At 37.7% G+C, this 14459-nt stretch overlaps 1 non-coding gene across 1 annotated transcript; it reads right to left on the bottom strand.

Annotated features, from left to right (window-relative positions):
- Positions 1-12627: 12627 nt before the first annotated feature.
- On the bottom strand, positions 12628-12734 carry LOC116897406. The gene has a single exon (XR_004387449.1). It is a non-coding gene; the product is annotated as a U6 spliceosomal RNA (small nuclear RNA).
- Positions 12735-14459: the final 1725 nt, after the last annotated feature.

Below are 14459 nucleotides of genomic sequence, written 5' to 3'. Positions count from 1 at the left end.
TCTCTAGATCATGTCTTTTACCTTCAGAAATAGTGAATTCCAACATAATTCCATCTTAAATCTCACCTTATTCTCTATTTAGATAATAAAACCTTTTAGTATGCTACTTCATAAAGAAATTTTTTTTCATGATTCTGGTATTAGAGTGAAAGGAAACATTCATGTGTCTTGCACAAACAACCGCATAACAAAAGATTTATTTGTTCCTTCGGAATCTAGCTGGTCTCTCCGTGTTCTTACAAGAACAAACTCATTCAAAAGTGAAGCTACTCGTAGGAGCCCTTGTCTAATTCTCACTGCTTTCCATAGGCTTTACCTCTAATCCATAGTCCCATTAGATTTCTACCTGATAACTACTCAAAATGGTGATGGAATTTCAACTCCCGAAGCCTTAGGAGATTTCAAATCTCTACAAGCATACACTTTACCCTTGCTAGACATTTTGCAGTGGGTAGATTAAGTTATTTTACCATAAAATTTATAATATTTTCTTTACTTCATAAAATTGTCAGTTGTCATAGGATCAATAAGTTACAGTGAGTAGACAGGAAGAACCCAGTTTTTTTGTCTTTAAGAAACAAGTAACCAGTGGCTCCTCCTCCTTTTCACTGTAGTTTCTATATTTTATCAATGTTAAGAATCACCTTTGTCATAAGTTAAGCTTTTATGTGTATGATTGTGCCAAACTATTTTCATTAGACTGTTTTTCAGTCTCCATAGATATACAAACTTCTCCTAATTTCAGTAAGTGAAATGAATCATTATTTTGGGATGAAGTGTGTATTTGTGTACTGAGCACTGTGATTATAGCGATTAGACTCCATACCCTGGGCAGAAATTTGTGTTAATGTCCCGAGCACTGTGATTATAGCGATTAGACTCTAACACCCTGGGCAGAACTTTGTCTCCATCATTCAGCCCTTACATGCTGTGTGCTATCGAATGGAAAGCATTGGTTAATATTGAGGGGAGAGAACATCACCTTTGAATCTAGTAACTTATTGTATCGAACATGGTTTAGTAAAGGCAACCAATTCCTCTTTGGGAAGATTTCCAGGGGACAGAGACCAAGGCAAGTAGCTCCCTTAGAAAGGTGAGCCTTGGTAAGCATCAGAAGCAACTTAAGTGGCAGTATCTCTCACAAGTGGAATAAAAACATGACCTGAATCCTGGTCAGGGTGAGTAGATAAAATACAAGGTATTCACTTAAATTTGGAGTTGTAAAAAGAAGGAATTTTACAATATAGGTTTAATATTTTCTTTCACCTAGTCCTCTCTATTAATCATCTAAGGTATTGTTACATATGACTGAGTCTATAATTTATGAGCACTATTTTGTGCATAAAAGTTTCTGGAAAAGACTGCTCAATCTCACTGTGCAGGACTCGGGTCCTAGAGGACTTGTCAAACGGAAAAATCATGATTCTGTCAGTGTGAGGTAAAGAGTGAGACCCACCCGCCCAATTTCTAACATGGATACTTTCTGCTCTTCCAACACAAAAACTAGGCCACACATAAGGGACATTTCAAACAAGAATGCTCTTTCAACAGAAAACAATTTCTGGCCGACCCTTCTAATACATTCAGGACAAGTATTTTGTTCTATCATTGAAATATATTGCTAATTATGTATTTTCTACTATTAAATGTCCCTAGGAGTTAAATAAGCTCAGTTTTGTAGCTTGCATATTCTGAAAAATTTTGAAAATGCCACCTTATCATGAAGAATGCTGAGTTATTGGATCCTGCCACTCTCCTTTGACTACTTTGTATAATTAGTTCAAGATACCTATGTATAGATAGAGAAATATCACCTTGTCACCTTTGATATTCCTAGAGGTGGAGTTATTTGGTATAAAAAAATTTCTGTAAATTCAGAGTTTATATCTTTATGTCCTCATACATTTGAGGCAAAATCTGAGCCAGTGTTTGTAGGTCTGACAGCTTTTATCGAACAATATAGTGAAGGGCTGTTTATAGCCTCTGAGACTTCATGCAAGATTTATGAGAATGTAAACAAGTAAATCTTGGAACAGAAAGAGAAGGACAAAGACATACTAACACAATGTTCACATATGTTTATCTACCTTTCTATCTGATCAAATTCAGACTGTATTTATGAAAATGAATTGGAGTTTCTCAAATAAGAGCTTAAATAGTCACCCCTTAAAGATAGATCTGTGATGCCCATCCGTTCATTAAAAACCCCATGTTTTTAGTTTTCCATATGAACAGATCACCGAGGTCCATGCAACTCCTTCACTTCAGTACTACCTGATATTACTGATGAGTCTGAGCTCTGGACCCTCCTAGCATTCAGGGTTTCCCATTTCTATATACATTTTTATGAATTTCAAGTTTTTGTTGTCCTGATAGGTAAACATTGGTCATTAATTCCCGTTATTTTGAAAAACCATTTCATTTATTTTTACTAGAATTGCATCCAAATACAAAACATACTTTTAAAGGAATGATTAAAAAAATAGCTTCCCCTAATTCATCAAAAGGCATTTCTTTCATATGTGAATGGTTATATCTTGTTAATGGGTTCTGTGGTGTAGATCTATAATTAATATTTATATATTAACAACATTATGCATTATTATGGAAAAAAGAATTGTATATTATAAAATTGAATGTTTTAAAGTATTCAAGTAAACCAAAAATATTTCCTCAAAAATGTGTTGAAAGGATGTAACAATCAAGCATGTGATTTTAATTAATGTCCAAGTAACTAAAAATGTATTTAGTTCATAAAGAAAACATATTGACATCTAATTATGGATCATAGAATTTGGTGCAGCAAAACTGTTGTGCATCTGTTCAGTGAAAACATAATCATGGGGGATACAAAATGGCACAACATATAATGAAAATGAAATAATGCACAAATAAGGCCATTAAAAGAGAACGGTGTGAAACCAAAGAGAGTTAGAATTTAGTAAGGCAGGGAGACAGGAGTAGTAAAGTATGTTATTCTCATGGTGATGTTACAAAATTTTTTCCACAGAAAGGAGAAAGGAGACGCTGATGCTGTTAGTACAGTTTCATAGTTTCGCATGATAATATAGATTGAACTAAAGCTTAATTTAGATAGATATTTGTTTTTTTAATTCTATATTTTTTAATTTCTTTACATTTCCGATGTTAAACCCTTTCCCGGTTTCCTGTCTAAAAACTTCTTATTCCATCCCCTCCCCCTTCTTCTATGAGGGTGTTCCCATACCCATCCACCCACCCCCTCCCGTCTCCCTGCCCTGACATTCCCCTACACTGGTGGGTTGAGCATTGGCAGGACCAAGGGCTTCTCCTTGCATTGACACCCAACACGGCCATCCTCTGCTACATATGCAGCTGAAGCCATGGATCTGTTCATGTGTACACTTTGGATGGTAGTTTAGTCTCTGGGAGCTCTGATTTGTTTGCATTGTTGTTCTTATTGGGTTGCAAACCTCTTTGGGTCCTTCAGTCCTTTTTCTAACTCCTCCAATGGAGACCCCATTCTCAGTTCAATGGTTGTTGCGAGCATCTGCCTCTGTATTTGTCATGATCTGGCAAAGCCTCTCAGGAGAGAGCTATATTAGGCTCCTGTCAGCATGCACTTCTCGATACCAGCAATATTGTCTAGGTTTGGTGGCTCTGTCAATATGGGCTGGATCCCCAGGGGGGGCAGCCTCCGAATGACCATTCCTTCAGTCTCTGATTCAAACTTTGTCTCCATATCTCTTCCTATGAATATTTTTGTTCCCCCTTCTAAGAAGGACTGAAGCATCCTCACTTTAGTTGTCCTTCTTCTTGAGGTTCATGTGGTCTGTGGATTGTATCTGGGTAATAAGAGCTTTTGAGCTAATATCTGCTTATCAGTGAATGCATATTATGTGTGTGTGTGTGTAGTTTTTTTGTGATTACCTCACTCAGGATGGATGATATTTTCTAGTTCCATCTATTTGTTATGAATTCATGAAGTCATTGTTTTAATACCTGAGTAGTACTCCATTGTGTAGATGTACCAAATTTTCTGTATCCATTCCTCTGTTGAAGGGCATCTGGGCTCTTTTCAGCTTCTGGCTATTGTAAATAAGGCTGCTATGAACATGGTCGAGCATGTGTCCTTGTTATATGTTGGAGCATCTTTTGGGTATATGCCCAGGAGTGGTATAGCTGGGTCCTCAGGGAGTACAGTGTCCAATTTTCTGACAAACTTCCAGACTGATTCCCAGAGTGGTCGTACCAGCTTGTAATCCCACCAACAATGGATGAGTGTTCCTCTTTCTCCACATCCTCACCAGCATCTGCTGTCACCTGAGTTTTTGATTTTAGCAATTCTGACTGGTGTCAGGTAAAATGTCAGGGTTCTTTTGATTTGCATTTCCTTGATGATTAAGGATGTTGAATATTTTTTTTTGGTACTCCTCAGCCATTTGATATTCCTCAACTGAGAATTCTTTGTTTAGCTCTGTATATCCTTTTTAATAGGGTTATTTTATTGTCTGGAGTCTAACTTCTTCAGTTCTTTGTATGTATTTGATATTAATCCTCTATTGATGTGGCATTGATAAAGATCTTTTCCTAATTTGTTGGTTGCTGTTTTGTTTTAATGACAGTGTCCTTTGCCTTACAGAAGTTTTGCAATTTTATGAAGTCCCATTTGTCAATCTTAGAGCATAAGCCACTAGGGTTCTTTTCAGGAAATTTTGCCCAGTGTCCATGTGATTGAGGCTCTTCTACAATTTTTCTCCTATAAGTCTGAGTGTATCTGCTTTTATGTGGAGGTCCTTGGTCCACTTGGACTTAAACTTTATATGGGGCAATAAGAATGCATCGATTTTCATTCTTCTACATGCTGACCTCCAGTTGAAGCAGCACCATTTGTTGAAAATGCTATCTTTTTTCCCACTGACTGGTTTTAGCTCCCTTGTCAAAGATCAAGTGACCATAGGTGTGTGCATTCATTTCTGGGTCTTCAATTCTATTCCACTGATCCACCTGCCTGCTTCTACCAGAGATAGATATTTGTTTTCTATTAATAATGACAATGACTACAAATACCAAGAATGTTGGTTTTCCTTTTTATCACTAGCTTAAAACACTTTTCTCTGCCCACATGGATTAGCTCAGGCACGGTTCTCTAATACAGCACACATAGGATTTGAGCATTCTACTCTCTGGTTTCCTATCTGCTTTCCTAAGTCCATGATGGATCTCAGAGCTTTGTTCTCTGTCCCTTCCAATCTACTTTCTACTTGGTAGCAGTAGAGCAATCTTGAATCTGCACTGGGAACACTTGGCAGATTTAACTGCCAAGGATGATCTTGTCCAACAAGAGTAGGATGGCAAAATGAGAAGGCTACATTTGGTAATATGAATGATATATATACATACATATATTCTTTAACAACAATTAATGAAAAAGAGGTCATTTATTTAAAGAGGTCAAGAGGAGAAGAGACAAAAGTGAAGGGAGAAATGATTTAATCATGTTGTAATGTCAAAAAAAATGAAAGGAAAAAATTTTTAAAAATGTAACTGAAGTTGAGATCCCACAATAAAAATTCTTGGCGAAGTGCAAATTATTGTAAATTAAGAAAGACCATGTTCTAGGATCAAAATAAAGATTTCTAAATAAGATAAAAAAGAATGTGCATTTCTATAGGCTTTGGGTTGGTGCTAATAATATACATAGAGTTTGAGGAATATTGTCTCTTGATTTTTTAAGAAATAGTATTAAGGCAATCTTAGAATAGCACTTCCTTAGCCACATGTTTCCCAAGCTTTCCCTCAATGTTACAGTCCAGTTTGACTTTAGGGACTTAGGTTCTCCATTGATTTCTTGCCATCTCTACCTGGTCACTTTATATGTAAGATCATAAAAACTTATTAATTCCTAACAACATGCCTAATAGTCATCACCTACCTGAGAAGTGTTTTTATTTATCTCATGGTATTGGTACAGAGACAGGCAGGTGGAATTGAATTGAAGACCCAGAAATGAACCCACACACCTATGGTCACTTGATCATTGAGAAAGGAACTAAAACCATCCAATGGAAAACAGATAGCATGTTCAACAAATGGTGCTGGTTCAACTGGAGGTCAGTGTGTAGAAGAATGCAAATCAATCCACACTTTTTCACGATTAATCCTCCTATTTATTTGACTGAAAGAGACTGATATCTGTGATCTTTAATCCAACCTGGTCAACAAAGAATGTTCATATATTCCAACACTTCACTAGAAGACCATAGTTTACAACAACAGCAGCAACAACAACAATAACCAAAAACAAAACAAAAAAACCACAACAAAACAGGAAGGGTTGTAGTCGTAAGAGACACTGATTGCAAGACAGGATTCAATACAAAACAAAGGATAAAAAAGTAAACATGCAAAATTCTAGAGTTTTATCAGAAGCTTATTGGATCCCTATAACCAGTTTTTTGATAACGCTAATTTATTTTCTTTTAAAATTTAAGAAATCCTTTCCTTGTAAACAATATTTTATTCAAGGATTCAGCATTTGTAGTCTTAGTACTTGTCTTCCACATGAGGAAACACTACCTTCAAGTTTATTGCACACTAACTAATCACATCCTTACCACAAATGCATATGTTGGAGAATCTTCAACTATTTTCCTCATTACACTCAATTTTTCCTGGTTCTGGGTTAATTTAGTGAAGGTCATATTTAATCAATGATATTTGAGTTATGTATTTGCTAGGATTTCTATTGCCTGCAGCAGAGCATCCTGATCAAAACACAAGTTTGGGAGGAAAACGTTTCTTTGGCCTACACTTGCAGATCAGTGGTGTCCATCACTGAGTAAAGTCAGGACAGGAACTCAAGCAGAGCTGGAAATTGGAGGCAGGTTCTGGTACAGAGGATATGTATGAGAGCTGCTTACTGGTATGCTTCACATGGCTTGCTCGGCCTGATTTCCTGTAAAATCCAGGACTACTACTAGCTGAGGATTGGTACCAAATATAATAGGCTGGTCAAAAATTGAGAAAATGTGTTATAGCAGGAATTACTGGAGACATTTTCTTAACTGAGGCTGCTTCTTCTCCAAGGACCCTAGCTTGCAGCAAGCTGACTTTCAAAACCACTGATGTTTCAGTGTCAGATGGCCTTTGTTCCAAGCTTACCACTCGGTTTGTCATGTATTCATCTATGCATTCCATTGTTTATTTTGCTTCCTTCTCTGAAATCGCTCTTGCTAGACGAAATTCAGTATGATGAGAGGGCTCCTATGTCATCCTCAATGACAACACCAAGATCATCCAATACCCACGGTAGGGCAGCTTGAACAATCTGTGGAATTTGGCACATTGATGAGCCCCACCTTTTCTTCTGGGTTGAACGTCCCTTACTGATTCATGTGTGGCGTCTGCCAAGTGGACTGCACTGTAGCTTCTGGTTTGTGTTTGGTGTTTTCTAGTGAACTGAACACTAAAACTCAGCACTAAATAGGATGTCTCCACCAACTCTTCTCATCAGAGCTCAGGGAAATCCATCTTGATATGGTGTAGAAATAATTATTTTTACTTTGCTCTTAAGCTGAAGCATTCGTATCAGTACCAGATGTCTTATATGGAGCAGCTGTTGTGTTTTCTTTCAGACAGAAAATACGTTATAGTGTGACCAATGGTGGAGATCTTCACAATGGGAAGCCTCAGCAACCCAAGGGCCAGCAAAAGAAGCAGTGATAAAAACTTCATGGTTGAAGATGAAGAGAAGCAAGAACAGAACATGAGCTCCAGAATCAGCACATGTCAAGCACGTCTTCAAACATCTTCCACACAGTGCACACATCACATGTTATCAGGTCCAGGTCCGTCTTTGTTTAGAGAGTACTGGCAAAGTTTGCAAGGAACGTAGACAAAATGATCAGCAGCACAGCCAAAAGCTTTGTGGAAATGTCATAACCCAGGTCTTACGAAATGTTTAATTTCAGTGACACGGTTTTACATATCCATTATTTTACATATGAAAAAATTTTTCTCTTTGTTTATTGGATATTTTCTTTGCTTGCATTTCAAATGTTATCCCTTTTCACGGTTTCCCCTCTAGAAACTCCCTATCCTACCTCCACTCCCCCTGCTTCTATGTGGGTACTCTCCCACCCACCCACCAACTTCCTCCTCCCAATTCTCTGCCCTGACATTTCCCTACACTGAAGCATCCAGCCAAGGCCACTCCTCCCATTGATGCCCAAAAAGACAATCCTATGCTACAAATGTGGCCAGAGCTAAGGGGCACTCCATGCATATTCTTTGGTTGGTGGTTTAGTCCCTGGGAGCTCAGGGGGGTCTTGGTTGATATTTTTGTTCTTCTTATGGGGTTGCAAACTCTTTCTGCTCCTTCAGTCCTTTCTCTAACTCCTCCATTGGGGGAAAATCAATCTATTCTTATCACCCCGTATAAAACTCAAGTCCAAGTGGATCAAGGACCTTCACATAAAACCAGGTACACTCAAACTAATAAAAGAAAAAGTGGAGAAGAGCCTCGAACACGTGGGTACTGGGCAAAATTTCCTGAACAGAACACCAATGGCTTATGTTCTAAGATCAAAAATCGACAAATAGGACCTCATAAAATCATAAAACTTCTGCAAAGCAAAGGACACTGCCATTAGGACAAAACAGCAACCAAAGGATTGGGAGCATATCTTTACCAATCTGACATCCGATAGAGGGTTAATATTTAATATATACAAAGAATTCAAGGAATTAGACTCCAAACAATAAAATAAACATATTTAAAAAGATGTACAGAGCTAAACAAAGAATTCTCAGCTGAGTAATATCGAATGGCTGAAAAATATCTAAAGAAATATTCAACATCCTTAGTCATGAAGGAAATGCAAATCAAAACAACCCTGAGATTCCACCTCACACCAGTCAGAATGGCTAAAATCAAAAACTTAGGTGACAACAGATGCTGGCAAGGATGTGGAAAAATAGGAACACTCCTCCACTGTTGGTGGGATTGCAGACTGGTACAATCACTCTGGAAATCAGCCTGGAGGTTCCTCAGAAAATTGGACATAGTACTACCTAAGGAGCCAGCTACACCACTTCTAGGCATATATGCAAAATATTCTCCAACATAAAACAAGGACACATCCTCCACTTTTTCATAGCAGCCTTTTATAATAGCCAGAAGGAGGAACTAACTCTGATGCCTTTCAGTAGAGGAATGGATACAGAAAATGTGGTTCATCTATACAATGGAATACTACTCAGCTATTAAAAACAATAATTTCATGAAGTTCGTAGGAAAATAGTTGGAACTAGAAAATATCATCCTAAGTGAGGTAATCCAATCACAGAAAATACAAATTGATATACGCTCATTGATAAGTGGATTTTAGCCCAAAAGCTCATATTATCCAAGATATAATCCACAGACCACATGAAGCTCAAAAAGAATGATGGCCAAAGTGTGGATGCTTTAGTCTTTCTAGAATATAGAAAAATATTCATAGGAGGAGATATGGAAACAAAGTTTGGATCAGAGACTGAAGAAATGGCCATTCAGAGCCTGCTCCACCTGGGGATCCAGCCCATATGATATTATGGTATGGTAAAAAAGGTATTAAAGCTGTACCCACATAAGTATAGGTGTGCAAAATTCTAACATCAAAGATTCAAAAACCGATGTAAACATAAAGTTCAATTTACAAATATTTAGTTGAGAAAAGATACTTATTGAAACTTTACTTCAATCATTATATTTAAGTGCAACATTCTCCCTCTTTGTGTGTGTGTATATATATATATATATATACACATATACATACATATGTATATGTATATGTATAATGTCTATGTCTGTCTATGTCTATGTATATTTGTGCATATATTGATATATAGGATAAATAGGATACATCCTTATTTACTATATCCCTTGCTTTCCTAATCATCTTTATTTTTAGGCTTTTGGGCACATGACACTATTTTCTGATTCACTATTAGTACACTAAATTTCCCAGTCCATTTTAATAACTTATTGGCTTTTAACTACTATTTACATAAAAAAGAGTTTGAGAAAGTATAGAAAGTTGAAAAAATAATAAAAATAAAGCATAGTCCAAAAGCATAGTCTTTACATTTTTTGTATTGAGAGTGAACTGTTTGTAGGCTTGCCTACAGTGTACACTGGGACTGATTTTTCTCCTTAGTACACTTCCACAGCTCTGAACTTCTAGATAACATCCTTCATAATGCATTGTAGACATTATTCTACCTTCAGTCGTAAGTTGTACATAAATGTGAAGCAATTCTTCTAGTTTCTTATTGTCCACAGAACATTGTTGTAGAAGCCCCCAAATCTATCAATATAAGACAACATTATATACAACTGTGTGTGCAGAATACATGAACATTTATGTTTGAATCATAGATGGGTTTTCGTAGTCAATATAATGTGAATGCTAGGATAGTGTATAATTTATAATATATAATGAAAAAGGCTTACATTTAGTATATGCACAATTTAAAACATTTATGATGTAAAGACTGGCTTTACTTGGTCAAAGATTGTCATGAGATAGGATGAACTACGACCCTATCAATATCCTAAAAATCCTTTGAAAAGTAAGGCCTTAAAAGGCAGAAGAGCTCCCAGAGCTAGAAAAGGAAAACGCACAGACTCTTTTTTGAGTGTAGTCTGAAAAACGTGCCAACCACTCTGCTGGGCGCTGTCTTGGATGGAACTGAACTGTTTGAGGAGAACTTGGTAGAAGAGAAGAAAAATTTGGACCACAAACACTTCAGAAGTTTGGACCATTACACTTTAAAAAACTGTTCTATGAAAGGGAGCCTTTTGAGAGAAAACGAAGTTGGCTGTGTTCCCCTTTATTTTGTATTTTTGATAGTATTTTCCTTGCAGACCACAAGACTTTCTCAAATCAGACAACTCTGTGATAAGCATTGTACTGTTTCTGTTCGATGTCCATAAAAAGATAAAACAATTTAGAGGCTAAAGTTGGTTTAACTTTTGTCTCTAGTCTTTGCTGTCATGTGTTCAAATAAATCCATGCATGACACATATCCTACAATGCCACTCTGGATTTTTAATACATAAGTTCTATGGAATATCTTTAATATATTAAATTAATACAATGACCAAGAATTTAAAAAAGCTTCACTTCTCTGAATTCTTAACAAAAATTCCACTTAAACATTTTGGGATACAAATTTGAATTAACTCTAAAATTTTGCACATTGAAAGTTCCAAGTTAGTTCATGAAGTTTGTCTTGCTGTGTAAGAACATACTTCCTTGTGTAGGCATCCTTTCTCAGATCTAATATAAACCTTCTGTATTACATTTTACTCTTTCCCTTTTGTTCTGGCTCTAGCAATCTGAAGAACAGATGGCCACCTTCTATCAGGACTTCACTTTTTCTAAGAAAAGGTAAACTTCCGCCATGCTCAGTAGTTAATGTAAAACTCCTTCTTAGGCCAGAAGCTGGGGCACACTGAAGATATTTGATATCTTCGGTTCTGCTCTTCTCTTCCAAACCTATGAAACAATATTAAAATAGATAACTTCACTTTCTTTGAAATTAAACACCAAAGTGCAAAACTGTAGCCTATTAGGTAGATCTCTTAATTTTAGCAGACTTTTTCTTTTACATTTGGGTTCTGGTGTAGAGGTGCATGCCTATAAATTAGATGATTAACCTAAAAATCACTATCAACATTTATAAATTCATTCCCCCATAAGGTTATCAGTCTGAAAGTCCCAGATACAATGGTTCTCTTCAGGTCTGATTCATTTTATCATTCTTTTTTTTTTTAATCAAAAGCCAAAATTCGTTTTTATTGGATATTTTGTTTACTTACATTTCTTTTTTAAATTTTTTATCTTTTTTTTTGGTATTTTGTTACATTTGATTTTTTTCCTTTTCCGGTTTCAAACATCCCTCAACCCTTCCCCCTCCCTTCTATGGGTGTTCTCCTCCCCATCCTCCCCCAGTACCGCCCTCCCCCAACAATCATGTTCACTGAGGTTCAGTCTTGCAGGACCAAGGGCCCCCTTCCACTTTGCTCTTACTGGATTCATTGCTACCCCAGGTCAGGTCAGTCCATGTATAGTCTTTAGGTAGTGGCTTGGTCCTGGAAGCTCTTGTTGCTTGGCATTGTTGTTCATAAGGGGTCTCGAGCTCCTTCAAGCTCTTGCAGTCCTTTCTCTGATTCCTTCAACTGGGCTCCCATTCTCAGTTCAGTGTTTTGCTGCTGGCATTCGCCTCTGTATTTGCTATATTCTGGCTGTGTGTCTCAGGAGAGATCTACATCCGGTTCCTGTCGGCCTGCACTTCTTTGCTTCATCCATCTTGTCTAATTGGGTGGCTGTATGTATGGGCCACATGTGGGGCAGACTCTGAATGGGCGTTCCTTCTGCCTCTGTTCTAAACTTTGCCTCTCTCTTCCCTGTCAAGGGTATTCTTGTTCCCCTTTTAAAGAAGGAATGAAGCATTCACATTTTGATCATCCGTCTTGACTTTCATGTGTTCTGTGCATCTAGGGGAATTCAAGCATTTGGGCTAATAGCCACTTATCAATGAGTGCATGCCATGTGTGTTTTTCTGTGATTGGGTTACCTCACTCAGGATGATATTTTCAAAAATATGGAATGCTTCACGAATTTGCGTGTCATTCTTGTGCAGCGGCCATGCTAATCTTCTCTGTATCGTTCCGATTTTAGTATGTGTGCTACCGAAGTGAGCGCTCGTTTAATCATTCTTAAAGTGAGAATATAGTGTTTGTAGTCTGGTGAATGAAATCATGCATTAAATAATATGGTTAAGAAGTTGCATGTATTGGTGGCTGCAAACACAGCAAACAATCTTCAGGAAAAAGAAAATTGCTTTCATTAGAAACAATGCTTAGAAACCATGGGGTGACAAGAGAGTTACAGGCAGCTTATTTCAGTTTTGAAAGTCAGATATATTTTCAGGGGGAAGGTGGCACCAAAACTGGGGTATGAACCATAATGCAGCCACAAGGAATGTGGGAAAATTAATCTGCTAGAAAGGACATCAGAAAGGAGAATCATTGGATATCTAGGGATGAACCTGGCACAGCAGAGGCTGCCTCTTACCCTTGGCAGGGAATAGGGAGGCAAAGTTTAGAACAGAGGTAGAAGGAACGCCCATTCACAGCCTGCCCCACATGTGGCCCATACATATACAGCCACCAAACTAGACAAGATGGATGAAGCAAAGAAGTGCAGGCCGACAGGAACTGGATGTAGATCTCTCCTGAGACACACAGCCAGAATAAAGCAAATCCATAGGCGAATGCCAGCAGCAAACCACTGAACTGAGTACAGGAGCACAGTTGAAGGAATCAAAGAAAGGACTGGAAGAGCTTGAAGGGGCTCGAGACCCCATATGACCAACAATGCCAACCAACCAGAGCTTCCAGGGACTAAGCCACTACCTAAAGACTATACATGGACTGACCCTAGGCTCCAACTGCATAGGTAGCAATGAATAGCCTAGTAAGAGCATCAGTGGAAGGGGAAACCCTTGGTCCTGCCAAGACTGAACCCCCAGTGAACGTGATTGTTGTGGGGAGGGCGGTAGTGGGGGGAGAATGGGGAGGGAAACACCCATATAGGAGGGGAGGGGGACGGGTTAGGTGGATATTGGCCCGGAAACCGGGAAAGGGAAAAACAATCGAAATGTAAATAAGAAATACTCAAGTTAATAAAGATGAAAAACAAAACAAAACAAAACAAATAAACAAGCAAAAAAAGGGAGGCATAGTAGTAAGGGCAATACCAAAGACCATGCCAAGTAGCACATTGGCTATACTAATGTTGGATATTAAAATGTCATTCTGTGTAGATTAGGAAGCTGTTATGCTCTCTCTCTCTCTCTCTCTCTCTCTCTCTCCCTCCTCCTCCCTCCCCTCCCTCCCTCCCTCCCTGCCTCCCTCTCTCTCTCTCTCTCTCTCTCTCTCTCTCTCTGTATGTTTGTGTGTGTATGCGTATATATGTGTGTGTGTGTGTATGTGTATATATGTGTGTGTGTATGTGTCTGTGTGTGTGTGTGTGTGTGTGTTTTCAGAATCTTATATCATTTAAGCTTTAGGTTTTACTAGTTTACCTGTTATTATTTTTCTTATCATCAAGAGAGCAAAACATGACTAGAGACAAAACCCACATATGTAAAATCATTTTAAGGGACAAAGGCTTTGAGGGTTAAGTATACCTGTTCTGAAATCTTGGTGTAGGCATCTTTTACTACTATGATCTTGATCATAAATGATAATCAGTGCAGATACACAATTTTGAACATTGATAAAAATTTTAAAGAGAACACCTGGGATAGAGTATTGTCATTGATACTAACTTGGAAGGGAAAATTGAAGTTTACTTTTGTGCTGTTTTTTAAAGTTAGGTAATATTTTACATTGAAATCCCCAATATCAGCCCACATAGTTTAAT

The sequence above is a fragment of the Rattus rattus genome, chromosome 3 (assembly GCF_011064425.1).
Source record: "Rattus rattus isolate New Zealand chromosome 3, Rrattus_CSIRO_v1, whole genome shotgun sequence".
Lineage (NCBI taxonomy): Eukaryota > Metazoa > Chordata > Mammalia > Rodentia > Muridae > Rattus > Rattus rattus.
The sequence above is the reverse complement of the archived record's forward strand: the minus strand, read 5'-3'. Positions and strand labels throughout refer to the sequence as shown.